This window comes from Epinephelus fuscoguttatus, linkage group LG5, assembly GCF_011397635.1.
Source record: "Epinephelus fuscoguttatus linkage group LG5, E.fuscoguttatus.final_Chr_v1".
NCBI lineage: Eukaryota > Metazoa > Chordata > Actinopteri > Perciformes > Serranidae > Epinephelus > Epinephelus fuscoguttatus.
In genome coordinates, this window is record NC_064756.1 from 3,488,032 (window position 1) to 3,507,821 (window position 19,790).

A 19,790-nucleotide genomic window follows, 5' to 3' on the forward strand; every position below is an offset into this window, starting at 1 on the left:
ACCAGTCTGGCCATTCTCCTCTGACCTCTGGCATCAACAAGGCATTTTGGCTCACTGGATATTTTCTCTTTTTGGGACCATCCTCTGTAAACCCTAGAGATGGTTGTGCTGAACATCCCAGTAAATACTCAGAGCAGCCCGTCTGGCACCAACAACCATGCCACGTTCAGAGTCACTTCAATCACCTTTCTTCATCATAAAGTGGCCGGTGAGTGCATATCAGTTAAAATAAAAGGAGACAAAAGACAACATGCTGTTGCGCCACAGAGCCGTAGCCTGTCTACAGCTGACAGGACAGAATAAAGTCAGCCCCAACAATTTTCTATAAATCATAAATATTTACATAAATCATCTGTATAAATCAATTTAAAATGAAGGTCAGTTTAGCTGCACAACATTTGCAATGACTGATTTCATACACACACAGAGTTGAAAACATACACTCACACACATGCACACACACATCCGCAAACAGTGGCACATATAAAACCCGAGGAGAGCTGACAGACACAACAAATCAATGCCTGGCTTTTGTGTGTGTGTGTGTGCGTGTGTTTACATGTGTGGCCAATCTGCATATATGTAAATGAGTTCACACACACTCTGCCGTAGATTGGTGCAGTGACTTTATCTCTATGCAATTATGTAAATGAGGCCTGGTGTTGTAGGACAGTTACGTAAGCATCGTATTTCAAAAAGAGGTTTAGCAGGAAATTACATAAGATGCTGGTTCTGAGGCTATTTACAGCCACGATGAACTGCGCTCTGCCGACACAATCACACCAAGACAATGCACTGTATTTATGGCTACGAGTGAGGAGGGAATTACTCTGAGCACGAGCCAAGGAGCTGGTCAATTTAGGCTGGTGGCTGCTGAGTTCATCACTTCTGTCATTTGAAGGAAGACTTCAGAGCCACCGCTGAAATTTGGTAACTGAAATTACACATGCAAAGATCCGCAGTTAAATCTGGTCTCCTGCTCTCTGCTGGGAACCAGAAACTTTTGGCATCAGTCACCAGACAAAGGACAAAAGGGAGAGTCCATATCACCTCAGGTATGGAGGACTTGGCTCAGCTGTTTACTGAAACATTTTGCAGAGCGCACCTTTCAGTGTCCACTGAGCTGAGTAAATGAGGGCGTCATGACCCCCGCCTGTCTGTCTTCAGTCTCTGTCTGCCTCACTTTCAGCTGCTGATCATAATAATTCATGAATCTCAAAGGAGTCCTGTTTCATCTGGCACTGATTGTGTTTGATGTGCTCCTTTCAAATTCTGTTTCTGACTAATACAGTCTGATTAGAGGGGGCGTCATTGTGAAAATCTATTAGACTGTTATCTTTAGAGCTTTTGTCGTGGACTTTTGCTCTTTTTTGTATCTTAAATGACTGTATTTCCCAATTGTCTATCCTATTTGTCACTTTTCATGTTTTGAGTAGGTGCTTTACAGTAGAATATCCAAGTGAAGTGAAGTTACTTCACTTGGATATTCAGCCTCTGCTCAGAATGAGGTCTGTGTGTTTCTTTAGTGCTCACCTTTAATCTCAGTTTGAGATGTGTTTGCATCACAATAGCCAATCTTGTGTCCAGTAGTTGAACTTTTTGAATTAAGAATGTGCACATGTTCAAAGATTCAGGAGGTTTCAATGAGGGAAATGGGGTAGATGTAACTTTCAGAGTTATTAAAAGTAAATGCCCTGAGTTAGAAATGTTACTCAAGTAAAAGTATATGTGTCAGGAAAATGTATTTGCATAGCTAAAGTAAAAGTACTCACGCTCAGTGGCTCACCGGGTAGAGCAGGAAACCCATATACGAAGGCAAGGATACATTAAATACTAGTTTAACTAGTATTTAATGTATCAAATAAATGTAGGGCAGTGAAAAGTAAAATCAGAATTATACTGTACTTTGTTACCTTCCACCACTGCTGCAAACTGCAGATTCAGACTTATAATTATAAAAATATTATGAACAAATAAATTATGATGGATAAACATAGGACTTGACTGTGACCTGTAAAGAAGCCCCACATTTACCAGGCTCAACATTAAAGTGAAGAACACATTAATCTGAAACTGACTGTTCTGCATGGTTAATACTTTTACTTTTTGTTTCTCTTGTACTTGAGTAATGAGTAAAAGATCCGAGTACTTCTTTCACCACTGCAACCCTGTGTCAAATTAGGCCATTAGCTTGATGCTAACACATAATGGGAATTACCATTATGCGCTATTGAAAATTACCATTGGGAAAATATTATCCTTGCAAATGATCCATTTTTATTTCAAATGCTTAACATTACATAAAATAACACAAAGGAAACGCGCTCAAACCGAAAGGGCAAAAAATTCTCCATGCTCTCTGGAAACGAACTAACAGCGGCTGACTCCTGCCGCAGTAGGAATTGGACAGTATTAAAGGGATAGTGCACCCAAAAATGTAAATTCAGCCATTATCTACTCACCCATATGCCGAGGGAGGCTCAGGTGAAGTTTTAGAGTCCTCACATCACTTGCAGAGATCCAAGGGGAGAGGAGGTAGCAACACAACTCCACCTAATGGAGGCTGACGGCGCCCCAGATTCAAACGTCCAAAAACACATCATTGAAACCACAAAATATCTCCATACTGCTCGTCCGTAGTGATCCAAGTGTCCTGAAGCCCCGACATAAAAAGTTGTTTGGAAAAACCTCATTTGAACTCTGTTTTTAGCCTCATTGTAGCCTGTAGCTCTGACTGTCGCTGTGGACCGTGCGCGAGACCAGCGAACGCACATGAACACACATGAAGGCAGTGCCCATGTCTCACGGTCTCGCGCAAGCGCGCACACGTCAGCGCAGTCTACAGAGAGGCAGTTAGAGCTACAGGCTACAATGAGTGTTGTGAGGACTCTGAAACTTCACCAGAGCCTCCCTCGGCATATGGGTGAGTAGATAATGGCTGAATTTTCATTTTTGGGTGCACTATCCCTTTAAACAGATACACAGAACACATGTCACAAATGTCACATGACCTGCAAACTTACAGGAAGCAATCCACAAATGTGCAAATCCAGTTTCAAAATGGATCCACAAATGCTAAAGTATGACTTTATGTGTATTTGCTGTAAACTCTTTACATTTGTAACACCTGTAACATTTTATGTGAAATTAAAGTACGTGTTTACAGAGTAAGTTGTATGTATTTTTGTGGATATGCCCTTACAAAACACAAATGTAAAAAGACATGTTTGTGGATAGATTGTCTTGTGTGGGTTACAAATAATAAAATAATCCACACCAAACAATGATCCACAGTCGAACACTTCAGTGTTGAGTCACAGCAGACATAAAGCTCTGCAGATGAATCTGAAACACTTCCAAATCCTGAGAGATCTCTGGAAAGTTTGCTTCTGGATGTATAAGAGCTAAAAGTTTTTCTTTATTCCCTCTGCACTTCACCAGAGATTCAGTTGTACGGGATGGACAAATTCCTGTTGATTCCCCTCGGCTGGATGTTGGTAACCACAGTTAGATGTGTTTCTGAGATGCCTTACAGATATACGAGGGCTCTTTATCTTTCCTTGGGTTTTGTTTGCCAAAGTGCGAAGCAGCAGGCCTCCTAAGGTGCTGCGTGTGTTGTTTTCAACGGTTGATTAGCCTCACTTGCGGCTAAGTAGCTAAAGAGCTAAGTAGGCACACTCCCAATGTGATGCTCTCTTTGCCCTCTCAGTAGCTTAATTCAATGGATTTGGTTTAAGCAGTTATGGAGCTAAACAGAAGCAGTTCTCAGATGGTGAGGAGATGCTTTGGAGGCATTGTGAAGAGGATTAGCTGATGGCGGTCTGATGACAGATGCTATTCTTGGCTTCAGCGAAGTTATTCTCCATGGTTCACTGAGCTAAGACCGCCCCGCTCTTCAAACCCCCCACTCCATTTTGAAAGAGTACTCCAAGTCTGCTGACCAACACAAACTGTCATATCAATGTAACAATGTTGCTCTGTGGGGCAATGGACAGCATGTTGGATTTCTAGACAGACACATGAGAAGTGAATCAAAGGCCTTGGGTTTAAATCCCATCAGAGTCAATCTCTAAAGGTTTTCAGGGTTAGGTGGGCATCAGAAAGAATTTATACTTCCTTTACATGCAACAATAAATCTCCTGCGTGATGGCATACATACAGCCAATAGATGGCACTGAAGACGGAGTTCATAGTTTCCAACAACAATCGAGGCAACAGTGGAAGTCGTAATAATGTACCGTTTAACAGAGGTAGCATTGTAGACTGAGGTGGCCTGTGATAACACTGCAAGATGTGGCTGGAGAATTATTTTCACTTTATTACTGATTTGTTCCATTTTGCCATTTTTCACATTTCTTCTTTGTCTCCTATGGTCGTATCTTACTTGAACTATACTACACTGCCCCCACAATCTATTTCATCTGTATACCTAAACTTTAAGAAAATGTCCATAAACACAGACAAAATGAACTTAGAGTACTCTGTGTCTTTAACATTTCCCTGTACTACAAGGAAGTCTTATAATGCTTGCCTTTGGTGGAACACCAACCCACAACCTTTGAATCACTTTTCCTGTGTTCGTCTAGAAGTCCAATGCGCTATCCATTTTGCCACAGAGCCACACACTGTGCATTGCTAACTTGAGGTTTTTGTTTGCAGGTAGGTAGGTATGTGAATATAAATGTATCATTGAATATGTAGCATGGTGGTGTTTTTTACAGCATTTTAAGTTCTGTTGATCTTCAAAGGTTTACAGGCTAAGATATACGACTGGGAGTCTTAAGACCAAGAAGACCCACTACATCAGGAGATGCAACATGAGGCTCTGTGGCGCAATGGATAGCACATTGGACTTCTAGACAAACACAGAGGAAGTGATTCAAAGGTTGTGGGTTCGAGTCCCACCAGAGTCGATCTTTAAAGGTTTACAGTGTTAAGTGGGTGAAAAGTCATTCAACCATGATCTCCCTTGACACCAGCCTCCTCTGGACTGCCTGTTCAAGGTAGGAACTTTGTGCTGTTATTCCACCTCAGGGTTCTGTCCAAAAGCAGAATGGTCATGAACTTTCTACATCAACCTACGATATGCAATGTACCGTGGGTGCGTTGGTTGGTTGACATTCTGGTATGAAATGTCAACTTAGGCCTGTTACAAAATACAGTTTGGTTTTCACAGGAAATGTACAGTGTGCACACAGTCTCTTTCAAAATAAATGCACTACCTTGGTACAACTCCACAAGCTGATGTTTTTTCCCTCAACAACAAACACAGTTGGTTACATTTAGCCAACACATGCACATGGTTGGTGGTTGGCATGTGATTGGGTTTAGAATAAAAGAACAGGGTTTGGCTTTGCAATCTCACAGGAAGCAAACACCGGCCTCCCAGGTGAAAGGCTGGGATTGTTGGACCCATTCACCACTCCTCGCACTTGCCCTAATAGAACTTTCACCCCTTTAACTTTAGTTGTTATCCCACCACATTTCCCCCTGATGCTGCTGGCTGCCATTAAACAATAATGGCGACTGGTTGCGTATCATGCCAACGTGAAAGAACAGTTTTTTCATCGGCGTCTGATGCCAGAAATCACTGACCAAGTGCCTGTATTCGACCACCTCGGAGCGAAACCTGGTCGAAATTTTCAAGCAATACTGGGAGTCTTAAGACCAAGAAGACCCACTACATCAGACAAAGCAACATGTGGCTCTGTGGCGCAATGGATAGCGCATTGGACTTCTAGACAAACACAGAAGAAGTGATTCAAAGGTTGTGGGTTCGAGTCCCACCAGAGTCGATCTTTAAAGGTTTTCAGTGTTAGGTGGATGAAAAGTCATTCAACCGTGATTTCCCTTGACACCAGCCTCCTCACGCACTCACCCTAATAAAGCTTCTGCCCCCTTAACTTGCATTGTTATCTCACCACATTTTTTTTAATTTGTGAAAAGAAGTAAAAACATCAAGAAACCTCATAACATGTTTGTTAATACTGACACATATAACTGTAGTTATGATTTACAAATGAAGTTGGGAGTGTCAGCAGCACATTTAATTTGAATGTGGAGGAGAAAGATTCTCTTTTGTTTCCATGTGGATCACTGATTCCAGGGTGTATCTGTTACACAACGACAACACCACAGCAGCAGAGTGAGGGCTGAAGGTCCACGTGTGGTATTTTGAAATCTCAGCCACACAAAGAGATACAGCTGCTGAAGCCACGCCAAATCTTTCCTAACTGTTTCAGTTATGTTGTATCAAATGAACAGTGACCTCTTCTCTGGCAACAAGCCACGAGTTGTTCACTCATGTTTCTAGTTTCTCAGAGGGGTTCCTTTTGTTATGCTGATCTTAAAGGGAAACACCAGTATTTTCAACCTGGACCTTATTTTTCATTATGTGTTCATTATTTATTATGCAATAGAACCACTCAGGGCACCTGCGCCCCGTCAATTTACATCCATTAAAAGTGCTTGCTTTTGCCACTCACAGGCTCAGGTCGTTATTATGAGTGTCTTAAATTTTGCGTAAAGGATCCTGCAGAGAAATGAAATGCTTTCTTTTGTACCTTTTGCTTGTTCCAATCAGTTTTATCTCAGTTCTACTAACAGGAATTCTCTTTCTGAAATCTCACAAGGCTAAAGACAACAAGAATTTAATGTCGGTTGAACATGCAGCTGATTTTGACATTGTGGAAAAAGTCTGTGAGTCACTTAGAATCATAAACATGGGAAAATCCAGCCTGGTAAGACCACCCTGATGGCGTCAGCTCAATATTCTGTTTTGGACTCTATGCTGCCCCAAACTCCTTCCAGAAATTAAAATCCAATCGGGGCCAATCAGGGATAGTTGACAACATAAGCAGCCAATCAGGGACTGCGTTGTAGTTCGTGAGGTAACATGTAGCCTGCAGCTTGCAGAACAGTTATGCTCCTGAAGCAACGAGCGCCAACTCTAACGTTAGTCGAATAAACACAGCAATAAGTAAAGTTATTGCAGAAATAGAATCAAAAACAACAATTAAACAAGAACAAGAACATGCACTTACCGTGTTTCTTACAGGAAGAGATGTTTTCGCAGTTCTTCCATCTGGATTTGACAAAAGCTTGACTTTCAACTGGCTCTGTTGGTGCTGATGAAGATGATCCCTGGTGTTTTGTTACACTGATTGGCTGAAGGACAGTGATCCCGCCCACTGGAAGTGTTTGGCGCGGCACAAAGTCCAGACTGATACAGAGAGTGAAACAGAACGTTAAGCTCACGTCATCAGGATGATCTAACCAGGCAGGGAAAATAAGGTACTGGGGGGGATCGTCCCCTGGAAAACTTTTATGAACAAGCTCTATTTTGATGCTTTTTAAAATGCACTCTGGCATTTACCCTTAAAAAGTGTTTTTTAAAATGAAAATTTCCAGATAAACGGGAAATTGTGCAGTTAAGAATATTAGTAATTGTTGGTCATTAGTATTAAGCAGAAACAGAACACCTGCACCTGTATCATTAAAGTTTAGAGAGAAAAATATTTCTGTTTCATGCTACTTTATACTTCTGCTCCTCCTCTACATCTCAGAGGGAAACACTGTACTTTTTACTGCACTACACTTATTTGTCAGCTTAAGTTACTCTGAAAACTCAGATTAATAATACAAAATATAATCAACTACTAAATGATGATGTATAATTATAGATTAAACTATCCAGCAGTAAATATATTTAAAGCTTTTACCACTGAAGTGATTATTGGTGCGCTTTCCCTCTTCCATGCGATCACACAATATGTGTTGCTTGAATGACACAGAGGACCTAAAACAAACAGCATCATATTATTTTTATTTTTAATCTATTCTACTTAGATCCAGGGCTATTCATAAAACATTTGGGGCTGAAACCTCAGATGCCCAGGCCTAAAAACACCACTGGTAAATAATTAACACAACTATGGATTTATTACATTTAGTATTTACTTAAGGTTTCATCATATTTATTGTATATTTTTGTACTTCTAATCGGTGCTGATTCTTCCTTGTGAAGCACCTTTGTTTTGAAAAGTATGTATCAGGTTCATAATTATAATTCTACTTCTAATTCTGCTAATTATTATCATTTCAAATGCTGTATCATGATGTTTGCGTGGTGTGTTTTCTAAATTAAAAAGGAATCTACGTGTTTACAGGTCTCAGACTGATGGAGAGGTTTTATGGGTTTATGGTTTAATAGCAAAGGTAAAGGAGGCCATAAGGGCCGCGTCCCATTCCAGTAACAGCTCCACTTCTGTGCTTCCTTGCCTTTGTGCAAACAAACTGAGCGATGAGGAAATGTCAGGAAACGGATAAAAAGAATGAGAAGGTGAATGAAAGTATTTGGAAGATTGAAAGTCACCTTCACTCTGTGTGAGGAGGTGAAGTAGGACACATCAGAGGAGGTTTATAAAGAAAAAGGGACGCGGGTAAGAAAGCGCCGAGCTAGTGGTGCAGGTGCGCAGCTGCAGGTGTGTGTGTGTGTGTGTGTGGAAATGTTCGGAGGGGGCGTGGCTTATAAACTACCTGCAGCAGGTAGGTTTGTGTTACCTGTCGTGTTTTCCTGCTGCACACTGAAGATGTTTCACGGCTGCTGCTGAGTTTTATCTCTCAGCTCTTATCAGATGACCACAAGCCCAAAACTCACCTGGATCACCGGAAGTGTTTCTGACTGTCGGAATAGTTTTGTTTTTACCCCAACAAACCGGACACGTTTTTCTCTTGACTCGTTTCCTGAAATGAGCTCATCCACCGGCCGGTAAGTGACTCATCATGCCGACGTTAATTAGATCACGTTCACCTTGCACACCGTTTACACTCACCGTGAGTTTGTTTTCCGGTTTGTGAGGTCTTACTGAGTGTTGTTTTGTTGTTTTGTTGTTTTATCTGCATGTAAACAAGTTTCAGATGTCACCTGAACCGAAACTCTCATCACCTGTTTGTTATTTTAGACACAAGTTGTTTTGAGGAAACATGCAGCTTAATGTGAGACTCTGAGGGTGGTAATTTACACCGCTGTGCTGCTCAGGAACCGGTTTTTATTCTGTACCTGGGCAGTGTGTGTGTGTGTGTGTGTGTGTGTGTGTGTGTGTGTGTGTGTGTGTGTGTGTGGTAGAGTCACTCACACACAGGGCTGTCAGGAGTGTATCCAGTGTCCTGTGTGCCCTCGGGATAGGAGTTTTAAGAGTTGTGTGTGTTTGGTGTCCATGTGTCCCTCTGTTGCCATGGTTACGGAGACAGGCAGGCATCATGCATGCTGGTCTGGTGCACATGGAGCAGGAGTCACTTCAAAATGTAGATCTTTTTTATGATATCCTTGAGGTTTAGGATGTTGGTCGGACAAAGCCAGATGTTGTGATCTGCATGTTTCACTGTTTTCTGGTATTTTATAGACTCATATAGTTTCAGGTCGGGCTGTGATTGGATAGTTGTATCAAATGATGTAACACAGAAGACACAAAGGAGGACACAGTGCTGTTTAACAACACAGCTCACAGCGTCTGAGCCTTATTTTAGTTTTACAGTGGACATTTGTAGTTAGTTAACTGAGCTGGTAAACCCTTTTGTTTAAGCTGCATTTATCTGAACTTCAGAAGGCCTTTGTGTCGAGCACTGAGAGCTTCATTCTGCAGCTTTCTTACTCTTAAAACAACCTAATTAAGTCTAAAAGTTGATCTGGTGTGTAAGGAATAATATCTTGTATGTAGGAGATAGTAGAATATGTGATGATAAACTTTGTATCAGCTGATACAGACTGGTGAATGGTGGTGTCCATCAGTCTCTGTCCCTTTAACACCTCTGCTTGTGTTTGACTTCTGAGAGCTGCTTTATGGTATCTCTGGAGTTTTGCATTAATTAGATGGAGCAGATTCTGAACCACTATTTTGCACAATTCCCGCTGGAAAAACAGCGATGGGACGCTAGAAAACACCCACATTTTGTGTCTAAAAGCAGCTGGAAACACAGCGACAACTCACTGGGTCACAGCTGGTTTTGCTCTTTGCTGGTATCGACAGGTCGGCAGGTGTCTCGTCTAGGTGTCACTTTAGAAAAGCTGAAATGATGCATATGAAACATGCCAATGTTACATATTCATGGTTGCAGAAACATACAATGCCAACATTTTTGCTTTTCAATTGAAAACAAAACATCTGAACACTTCATGTTGGACTGTAGGAAACTGTGATGGGCTTTAAATCTGAGCATTTTGTGGCTTTGTGAAGCTGCAGTACGTCCCAGGTTGTGACCCAGCTCATTATCTGTGTCCACCACCTCAAACAAACAAACACGCTCCTGTCACGCCCTAATGGATGGTCTTTGGTCACATTGGATTGTCTACAGGATCCTTCAGGCTTGCTGTGACTGGAACAACCACCACAGCAGCAGCAGCTGTCGGTGCTGCTGTAGGAATGTGTCGCTGTGGTGAAACACCTCCTCCACCCACTGACAGCAGAACACTCAGACCTGTTTTTGGTGTCTGACAGCAACATGTTGCTGTGTGTGTGAGTGTCAGTTTGAGCTCGAGGTCTCCGGTGAATTCTCCGACAAACAAACAGGTTGATCCCTGACTGTGTTCAGGAGTTTGTTTTACAACAGTGTTGCAGATGTGTCAGTTACATTGACCTGTAGACAGCTGCTTCTGAAGTGCAGTGTGTCCACCTTGACTTGAATTTAGTGCAGCTCAACCAAACAGTCGACTGACAGAAAATAAATTCACAGCAGTACTGATACTCCATTAACACTGTGTTTCCAGCTTCTTCAGTATGATCGTTTGCTGCTTTCATCTGTTTTATATCATGATAACAGAATATCTGTGAGGTTTAGGTTGTTGGTTGGACAAAGTGAGATGTTTTCTGATATTATATAGACTCATATAGTTTCAGGTGAGGCTGTGATTGGATCGTCACATCAAACGATGTAACACAGAAGACTAAAAGTAGGACACAGTGCTGTTTAACAACACAGCTCACAGCATTTGAGCCTTATTTCAGTTTTACAGTGGACATTTGTAGTTAGTTAACTGAGCTGGTAAACCCTTTTGTTTAAGCTGCATTTATCTGAACTTCAGAAGGCCTTTGTGTCGAGCACTGAGAGCTTCATTCTGCAGCTTTCTTACTCTTAAAACAACCTAATTAAGTCTAGAAGTTGATCTGGTTATCTGGTATGCTTTCATTTGATAAGTTGAAGTAATAAAAATACTGAAATGATAAAGCCTACACTTCAGCTAACCTTCTACTTGGACATTGTGTTCGAGGAACATTTGTGTCACGGGGTAATTTTTTTGGTCCGACCCTTGTGGCTGCAGCTTCATCCAATACAGCGACCACTGTGTCATGCACACAGGTCACGTCCCGCATGGGCTCTATGAGTGGAGGGTTACGGTGTCACTGAGCTCAGGTGAACCACCCTGCAGCTTTTACAATGTAACTGTGTCACATAGATCGTATAACTGTGGCTACAGTTTCACTACAGTGACCTGAGCTGTGCTGAATGTTTAGTGTCACCTGAGAGGCTGAGTTATGTTTGACCCCGTTCCCACCTGAAACTGAAACAGTCGTGATCACTGAACGTGTGACAATAAAAATAAAGTTCTTGTTGTTTCAGATATTGGATTCATTTGACCTGCTTCAGATTCTGAGCAGAGCATTTTGCAGCTGCAGACTGTGCACCAGTAAATGTGGTCTGTAAAGTGTCAGAAAATTGTACAAAATGCTCATCACCTGCTTCAACAACCATGCCATGTTCAAAGTCTCTTAAATCACCTTTCTTCATCATTCTGATGCTCAGTTTGAACTTCAGCAGCTCGAACTTCAGTTGCTGCCACGTGATTGGCTGATTAGCTATTTGTGTTAACAAGCAGTCGAACAGCTGTACCTAATTAAGTGGCCAGTGAGAGTAAATGTATAAAACTGCTGTTTTCATGCATTTTTGAAGACAATACGAGTCAACACAAACTCTCTGTGCCAATCAATGAAGCCTTTGACAGCTGCAGTGATAATGAGCCCTGCGACGAAGCTGCTTGAAAACTGTTGAACAAATAGTGAACACTTTTGAGAGGAAGACAGGTGTGGGAGGAAGAGGAGTTAGAGATGAAGAGCTGCAGTGAAAGAGGATGCAGAGCAGGTTGTGAGTTGATCTGAGTGTTTTGAAAGGAGTTAATGTGTTTTATTAGTGTTGCTGAGGCTGCTGGGCTTCATTATGACTCAGATTACCTTCATTATGTCCCAAGGCTCCACCCCCCCACCCCCACCCCCCCATGGAGGCAGTCTGCACTAACTCTTTGCTAGCTAACATCTGCAGGCTAATGTCCCCTCTGACAGCCATAACAACACATAATGTTATTACACCATTAAATAGCCTGCTTCCTTCAGCTTTATGACTGCTGTTACCTGCAGCACGTCAGCCCTCTGCACAGGAACACTCTCAGTTAGCCTGTTTCCACTGCACCGCCGAACGGGGCCGAAGAAGGCCGAGCAGGGCCAGTCTGGTTTCCCTAGCAAAGTTTACTGTCAGGTAGACGGCACTGATACCTTGTTCACGTTGCAGAGTAAACGACCAGAAAGTTTTTCTTGAACATATTTGATTGGTGAAGGCTGGAATTATGGTGCAGTTTGCAGGTTAGCAGCAATAGACTACAAGTATTTTTCAGTGGAAGCTGGTAACATGAAGCTACAGACTGACGCTCAACACTTCAGGAAGTCTGTGATCGGGTACGTGCAGCTGATGGGGAAGATGATGATGATGGTGTTGAAGGTAGAGCTGAAATCCACAAACAGGATCCCGGCGTAAGTTCCTGGGGGTGAAGGATAAAATGGAGGGTTATGTATGTGAGGGTTATGTTGACTGCATCGTCCACAGACCAGTTGGCTGTGTAGGCGAACTGCAGGGGGTCCAGAAGTGGGTCGGTGGGATCGAACAAGGCGCTCAAAGGACTTAATAACCACAGAGGTCAGGGGGACAGGTCTGTAATCGTTCAGTCCTGTGATCCTTGTTTTCCGGGGGACATGGATAATGGTGGAGGTTTGGAAGGTTTTCATGGCATGTCTTCAGCAAGGTGTTAAAGATGTCCGCGGACACCAGACACAGCCAATCAGCACAGAGCTTCAGAGTGGAGGCAAAGACAGAGTACAGAGAGGGCCGTCGTCGTGGTGTGGGGGAGAAGGAGGGGGCTTCTGGGATGAGCAGTTGCAGGGGGCTCCAGACCCCTGCTGAGGTGGGGGAGGAGGAGCTAGTGGTCTGGAGCTGGTGGATGGAGTCATGGGGGATGGTGTCAAGACTGTCCCATTGTCTTTCAAATCAACAGTAGAACTTTATCTGGTTTGCTAGGTGCAGGCTGCAGATGGAGTAGGGAGCTTTGGGTTTGCAGTTAGGACACATGCAAAGCTAGGTGCCTGCAATCAGGTGTGGTGAGTGCTGTGGCAAATGTGCATGTCAAATTTGGGTAGAAACGTGTGGTCGTGACAACACTGAGCAGGAGAACTAACTATTCCTCATGGACTAAAACCTCGATTATATTTGGAGAGATCAGGCTTTGGACTGTTCATGGTGTTTTTTTCAAGAAAATTGGAATAGATTAAGTGCCTCCGGGTGCATTGAGACTAATTTGGCAATAAAGTGATACCTGACTCTGTATCCAGTCAGTCTGCATCAGTCAGGTTCACACAGCTAGAAGCCTGCCAGCTGCAGCACAGTGTCCGCTATTGATCCACAAAGCCACGTCTCTGTGAAGCACAAAACGCAAGATGAAGAAAAGTCTTTGTTTCTCCCCACCAGTTGCTGGAGTTTGTCCAATTTGTTGCACAGTGAATGCACATTGTAGAGAAATATTCATGGTAATGGTGTGCGAAGTACGCTCTTGTGGAGGTGCACAAGCTCATCGGCTCATTTCCCTCTCCTTCGTCGTTTCACTGCTTTGACCAGAACATCCATTAATTCCACTGAAGAAGAGAGAAAAGTGGGAAATAAATCTGATGGGGTTGTTTCCCCGGTGCTCATAAGGTCCTCTCTGAATCCCCTCTGAAAACACTGAATCAGCAAGCAAAACAGGGCAATACATGGTGGCCATTGGCAGTTCCATCTCGATCTTGAATGAACAGTTTTAAAATAGAATAGAAAAGAACTTTATTTATCCCCGGAGGGAAATTCAGCTGTTCAGCAGCTCATAAAAGACAAAGAACAACCACACTTTCCCTCAGGTTTGAGCAGTTTTTGACTTCAGCAGTGTCCCCTAACCCGTATGGGCCTCTTCCACTGTCACTTTTGACCGTGCCGAGTGAAGCCATGCCTGCTTTTCCATGTTCAGTTTAGACACGCAATGCCACGCTGAGCTTTGCTGTCCCTTTTCTTTCCATCTGCCCAGGTGTGCTGCGTTGCTTAACGAAGTGCATCACACCTGGCATGGAGGAGGTGCTTAAGAGCTCCTGTGCAGCAGCAGAGCAGAGAGGCCTCTGGTGTGGGGACTGCTGGTCCTGCTGCCTCTCAGCCTGGGATTTTTGTTGTCTTGTTCGCTTGATTTATTTGTTAATAAATCCCAAGGATCTGAGTGGTTTAAAGATGTCTTCTGTGGTAATGTTGGGTCAGTGGTGGAGTGTTGTTCATCTCATAGGGCTGTCTAAGGGTGGGGCATAACAAGGGCTAAGAGGTCATTAAATGTCATGATGTTTCCAAAGAAATCAGGACTTCCTGTCATGTCAGAAGTTCTGCAGATAACATAGCAATAAAAACAATCGTTAGTATTGTAAAAGACGTTAATATTTAATTCTCCAGCCTGAATCTCCTTCTCAAAGTCTGAAATATGTCGTCACACTCCCCTCCGCTCTCCGTCTCTCTCTCTGTGTCTGTGATCCTCCCTGCTTATCCCAAAACTCCACACTTTCTCCTTTCAGTCCGTATAATTCACTGCACTCTGCCGCCTCGTGACGCCACTTCCAGCTTAGTTAGTTTAACATTCAAATCTGCAGAGAAACGTCGACGTATTTGGGTCATGAGATTAAGATCTGCTCAGTAAAAAGACTCCTCTGACACCTTTAGAAGTTTCAAAGTCCTGTTCAGCCTGAAGCCAAATTTGACATAATCACTGAGCTTAGAATTATAAAGTCACATCTGTCTGATTTACTTTTATAAATCAGAACTGTTTTCATGCTGTTGTGCAGTTTTAAGGAGAATAATTTTGGGTTTTAGAAAGTTAAGTAGAAAGTATGTGGTTGTTATTTTAGGGTGACAACACCTCAGGGTGTCTTCACAGCTGGGACCAAAATGACACATAAATTCAGTACGTTAACAGCTCATTGGCCTGTGAGGGCTTCCCCAGGGCAGATATAATTACTGTGATTTACAAAGTGTTTATTCCCTGCACAGCCTGCGTGCTCCATTAAAGGGGCTGTACGTAGCTTTTTAAAATCAACATATCATTGCCTCATTAATTTTTAAGAATGGACCATGATAACTGTAAACGGATGACAGAACAGAAATCTCTGATTACATGGGGGGGTTTTTTTGACAGTGATGCTCTCTGGGATTGTTTGGGCCCAAAGATGCTGAAAGGTTTGTAGCTCGCTCCTTCGTGGAGGACGGCAGCTGCAGTTTCATTCCTCAACAGTTTCGGTGAAGACTAAGTGGAGTCTGGGGCTGGGCGATGTAACGACCATGTGATACATCAACATATTTTCAAGCAAGATATAAATTTAGACAACACTGTTTATATTGATACAGGGACAAGTTGTGTTACACAATGCTCACTCACTCACAAGTTCTCCAGCAACACTCAGAGACACAGAGCTGCTCCTCTGTTTTATCTGTCTGTTAATTAGTCTCCAGTGCGATGTCGGTCTATATGTTGCACGTGCTGCGCTAAATCAGTCTGAGATGAATGAAATGACCACAGTAGCACACATGCAGTCCAGCACTGCGCTGCATGAGCTGTTTGATTGTGTCAGGTGCATCGTGGGTGTTTTGTGGCAAACCATCACTGTTTTTCCCGCTGCCACCAACACTGAATATTCTAAGCCAAAACATGATCTTTTCCCAACCATAACCAAGTAGTATTTGACCACAGGTTAACCACAGCGTTATTGAAATGGAAAGTTTCAATGTATCTGCTGCATGATAACATGCAAATGTTCCATAGCTGTGATTTGCAGAAATGTAAAACACTTATTCTGCCGAATGGTTTGGCTTTCTGCCCAGTCTCAAGGTCCGTAGAGAGATATTGCTCTGATGATATTAAAGCACAAACAAACCCATTAAGTTTTGCAACTGAGTGCAGTTTGCCCTTTTTTACACCTCATTGCAATTATCCATGTGGCAAAGTATAAATGTTGCCTTTGTACTGAGAACACAGAAGGCATAAATGTGTCAGAGAGAAAAGACGGCGAGCTGCAGGTCCTGACCAACAAGAGGCAGAGTTGTTCCTCCAAACTTCAGGCGGGGAATAGACAATGACAGAGAGAAGCCGCAGACCTGGCGAGGTACTCTTGGTCCCAACCCTCACCTATGGTCATGAGCTCTGGGCAGTGACTGAAAGAATGAGATCTCGGATACAAGCGGCCAAAGTGAGTTTCCTCTGTAAGGTGTATGGGCTCAGCCTTAGTGTAAGGGGAAGGAGCTCTGACATCTGGAGGGAGCTTGGAGTAGAGCTGCTGCTCCTTCATGTCGTAGGGGTCAGTTGAGGTGTTTCGGCTACGTCCCACTGGTGGGAGGCCACGGGTCAGACGCAGAACACACTGGAGGGATTATATATCTCGTCTGGCCTGGGAACACCTTGGGGTCCCTGGGCCCCAGTTAAGCGACTAAAAATGGATGGATGGAGAGAAGCCATGTTTGTGATTTAATATCCGAGTCTGTGAGTGCACTTGACTTCCCACCAACTCTGTGATAATTATTTCACTGTGACTGCGTGTGGCTGTTAGTGCTGATCTTTGTGAATTGGACCAGTTTGTAGTAAGGCCCATTTGCATTGAAAGGGGGCAGTTTGGTGCCAGGTGTTTGCATATTACCTCATTTAAATGCGTGCAAATAGCACAGGAGCATATTTACTTGGCAGCGCGGTGCGAGGTGCATTCCATCCTTTGTGGGAGCTTTGAGAGTTAACCTTTTCCTCTTTGTGTTATTTGTGCAGGTTTAGCAGCCGCGAAAGCTGCACAATACTTTTGTAAATTCTTCCTGCAGTTTAGTTTTGTTTCTTGCACTGTTTGCTTTTTTCTTTAACCACCTGCAGCTACACTTATTGCTCATGTGCAGCAGATGTGAACAGCTCTAGTGAAAGACTAGTTGTGCTACATTTAGGTTGTCAATATATAAGTAGTAAAAACAGAAAAAGATTCTGTATTTAGTGCAGACTTTAAGCTCGGCTCATATCTGCACTATCAGGCAGGTGGAAACCAACATTAAAGTGATGAAAACAGAAACTAAACTAACTCGAGTGTCCTTAAATGCTCTTTGTATTCTGTTATTTTGAGCCTTCAGCGGAGGGAACAGGTTCACATTTCACTGAAACAGCATTGTACTGTTTGACACACTGAAGGAAACTGGTGTTTGAGTGAACTGTGGCTCATATTACTGTTAATGTGTTTCTTTTATCCACTTCCAGACTGTATTCACTTCCCTCCTTTACACTTCATGAACACCTCTGCTGCCTTTTAGTAGACTAGGGACAGAAGAACAAATCCACGCTGCTCTCTCATGTATGTGAATATATGCTGGCTGAGAGTTGTGGAGTAGAAAGGCAAATCTGAGGAATTCACTGTGAACGTTAAGTACAGTATGTTTGTGACACCCGGGCGAGACGCCTGCTGAGCTGCAGAACACTGGTCGAGACCAACAAACAACAAAACTGGTTGTTTCGGTGACCCGCTGCTGTTTCCACACCAGTGACAGTGCCTCCAAACGCAGGAATTTTAAGCCAAAACATGATCTTTTTCTCACCATTAGCAAGTGGTTCCTTCACACGTATGTCTAACAGGATAAAACGATGAAGAGGTGACATTTATCTAAAAGGTCAAAGGTCAGCTTCACTGTGACATCATAATGTTCTGCATAAAACACTTTCGGCGCTTATTTAACATCATATCTCAGGAACAGAAGGGGAGACATTTGGTCAGATACTAAACCGGTGACTGTGAAGCATCCGTGTTTTCTGTCAGAGAAACTGGACTGTTTCGCAGAGACATGCAACCAATAGGCAGTAATTTCAGCTGGTACCAGAAACTGAACAGTTGTCTCTGGTTGAAATGAAAGGTGACGTCAGAGATGAACTTACACAATGTTAGTTTTGGTCTATTCATATTCAAGAATATAGAATATCACTGATGGGTATAATCCATAGAAGCATGCAGCCGTTCTTTCCCCCTGTGGTGCTCTGACTGTTTTCTCTCTGTCAGTTATTTTAAAGATGATTTGTAACCTTATACACCCTCCAGATATTCTCACTGTCTCCTTTTCCATCTCCTCCCTTTTTCTCCATCTTCTCTACGTAATTAGATAGTTAGGATCAGGTATCGTTCATACCCTCCACCCCTTCCTCTCTCTAGGTCTCTGTCTCTCCGTCTGTCTCTGAGGGGGACAGAGAGGCTGTTTGTTCCCTGCCTGCCTCCTTTTGTCCAGATGAGACAATAGACTGACTCTGGGGGCAGAAAGGAGGAGGAGCAGGAGGAGGAGCAAAGATGTGTTGGAAGGGACAAGGACAAATAGGTGAAAATGCAAGTTAATTCCTCAGAGATCTTTCCTATAAATAGCCTAACTGACAAACTTAATTTCAGTGTGGCTGCAGTCTACAGTATGAGCTACTTGATCAGTCTTCTAGTGCACTCAATCCACTTTGTGCCATTTAGTGGCTGAGTTTAAAGTATATCATTTCAGGACCATAGAGACTGCATATGCACCACCATTTGAATGGTGATAATTGACGACCATTTTAAATCTCAGTTTACTGCACTATTGAATGTGTATTATTAAGGAAATAGCAACAGAGTGAAGCAGCATTACACAGCATTAATTTAGGTTTGATGTGTCACAGTCATGCTTTGCTGACTGACTGTGCTCCACATGTTCAGACAGGCTCATGGTGGACGTTCAATTAGAGAAGCCTACCAAGCTGCTGATCACTGCAGAACAACACATGCATAACAATAAACAACAAAACCGGTTGTGTTTTAGTGACTTGTCATTTCCCGGAGCTTTTTAGGCTCCAAGTGAGGGTGTTTTTCAGGAAGCTATTACTGGTTTTCCACCAGAGATTTTTACCAAGACCTCACTGAGTTTCCTGCTGGGATAGTGCCACGAAAAGTGGTTGTATTATAGCGAGACACGGCTGCTTTTGCTGCGGCAATAATGCCATGGAAAGCAGTTGCTTTTCTACTGAGACATTAGCTGTGTTTCCATCCAAAAATGATTCGAATCTTTGGGAAATGTGCATTTAAAGAAATAGGAATCCTGTGTGTTTCCATTAAATGTACGGACTTTGGTGAAAACTACGAACTCGCACAAGTTTTCCGCAGAACCGGAAACAAAACAAGTCTCGCATTCTTCTTCTTCTACGTTTTCTGGCGGTTGGCAACCAGCTTGTAAATGCATTACCGCCTTCCCGAACATAACTGTTTCCATCCCCTGTTTTGAGAATCAGCATTTTTTCGAATCAACCAAAACCCGGCTAAAGCGAGCGTATTTTAGTTTGTGTGAATCAGGGGATTTTAATTTTAATTTTGGCGTTTCCATCATAATTTTCTGATGCAATACTTCTATATGCGCATCTAAACAGGCTGATGGAAACATGATTATTGCTG

General features: G+C 42.9%; 1 protein-coding gene and 2 non-coding genes across 4 annotated transcripts in view; all 3 read left to right on the forward strand.

Moving 5' to 3' along the window:
- The first annotated feature begins 4,821 nt into the window (after positions 1 to 4,821).
- trnar-ucu (transfer RNA arginine (anticodon UCU)) lies at positions 4,822 to 4,913 on the forward strand. Its single transcript is given in 2 exon segments — positions 4,822 to 4,858; positions 4,878 to 4,913. It is a non-coding gene; the product is annotated as a tRNA-Arg (tRNA).
- A 790-nt stretch (positions 4,914 to 5,703) lies between these two features.
- trnar-ucu (transfer RNA arginine (anticodon UCU)) lies at positions 5,704 to 5,795 on the forward strand. The gene is given in 2 exon segments: positions 5,704 to 5,740; positions 5,760 to 5,795. It is a non-coding gene; the product is annotated as a tRNA-Arg (tRNA).
- A 2,778-nt stretch (positions 5,796 to 8,573) lies between these two features.
- Positions 8,574 to 19,790, forward strand: part of si:ch211-137a8.2 (uncharacterized protein LOC777613 homolog) — a 52,654-nt gene continuing 41,437 nt past the window's right edge. For both annotated transcript variants that reach the window (XM_049576251.1, XM_049576252.1), the window contains exon 1: positions 8,574 to 8,770. The gene's annotated coding sequence lies outside the window, so the exon portion shown is untranslated. The remainder of the gene's footprint in view (positions 8,771 to 19,790) is intronic.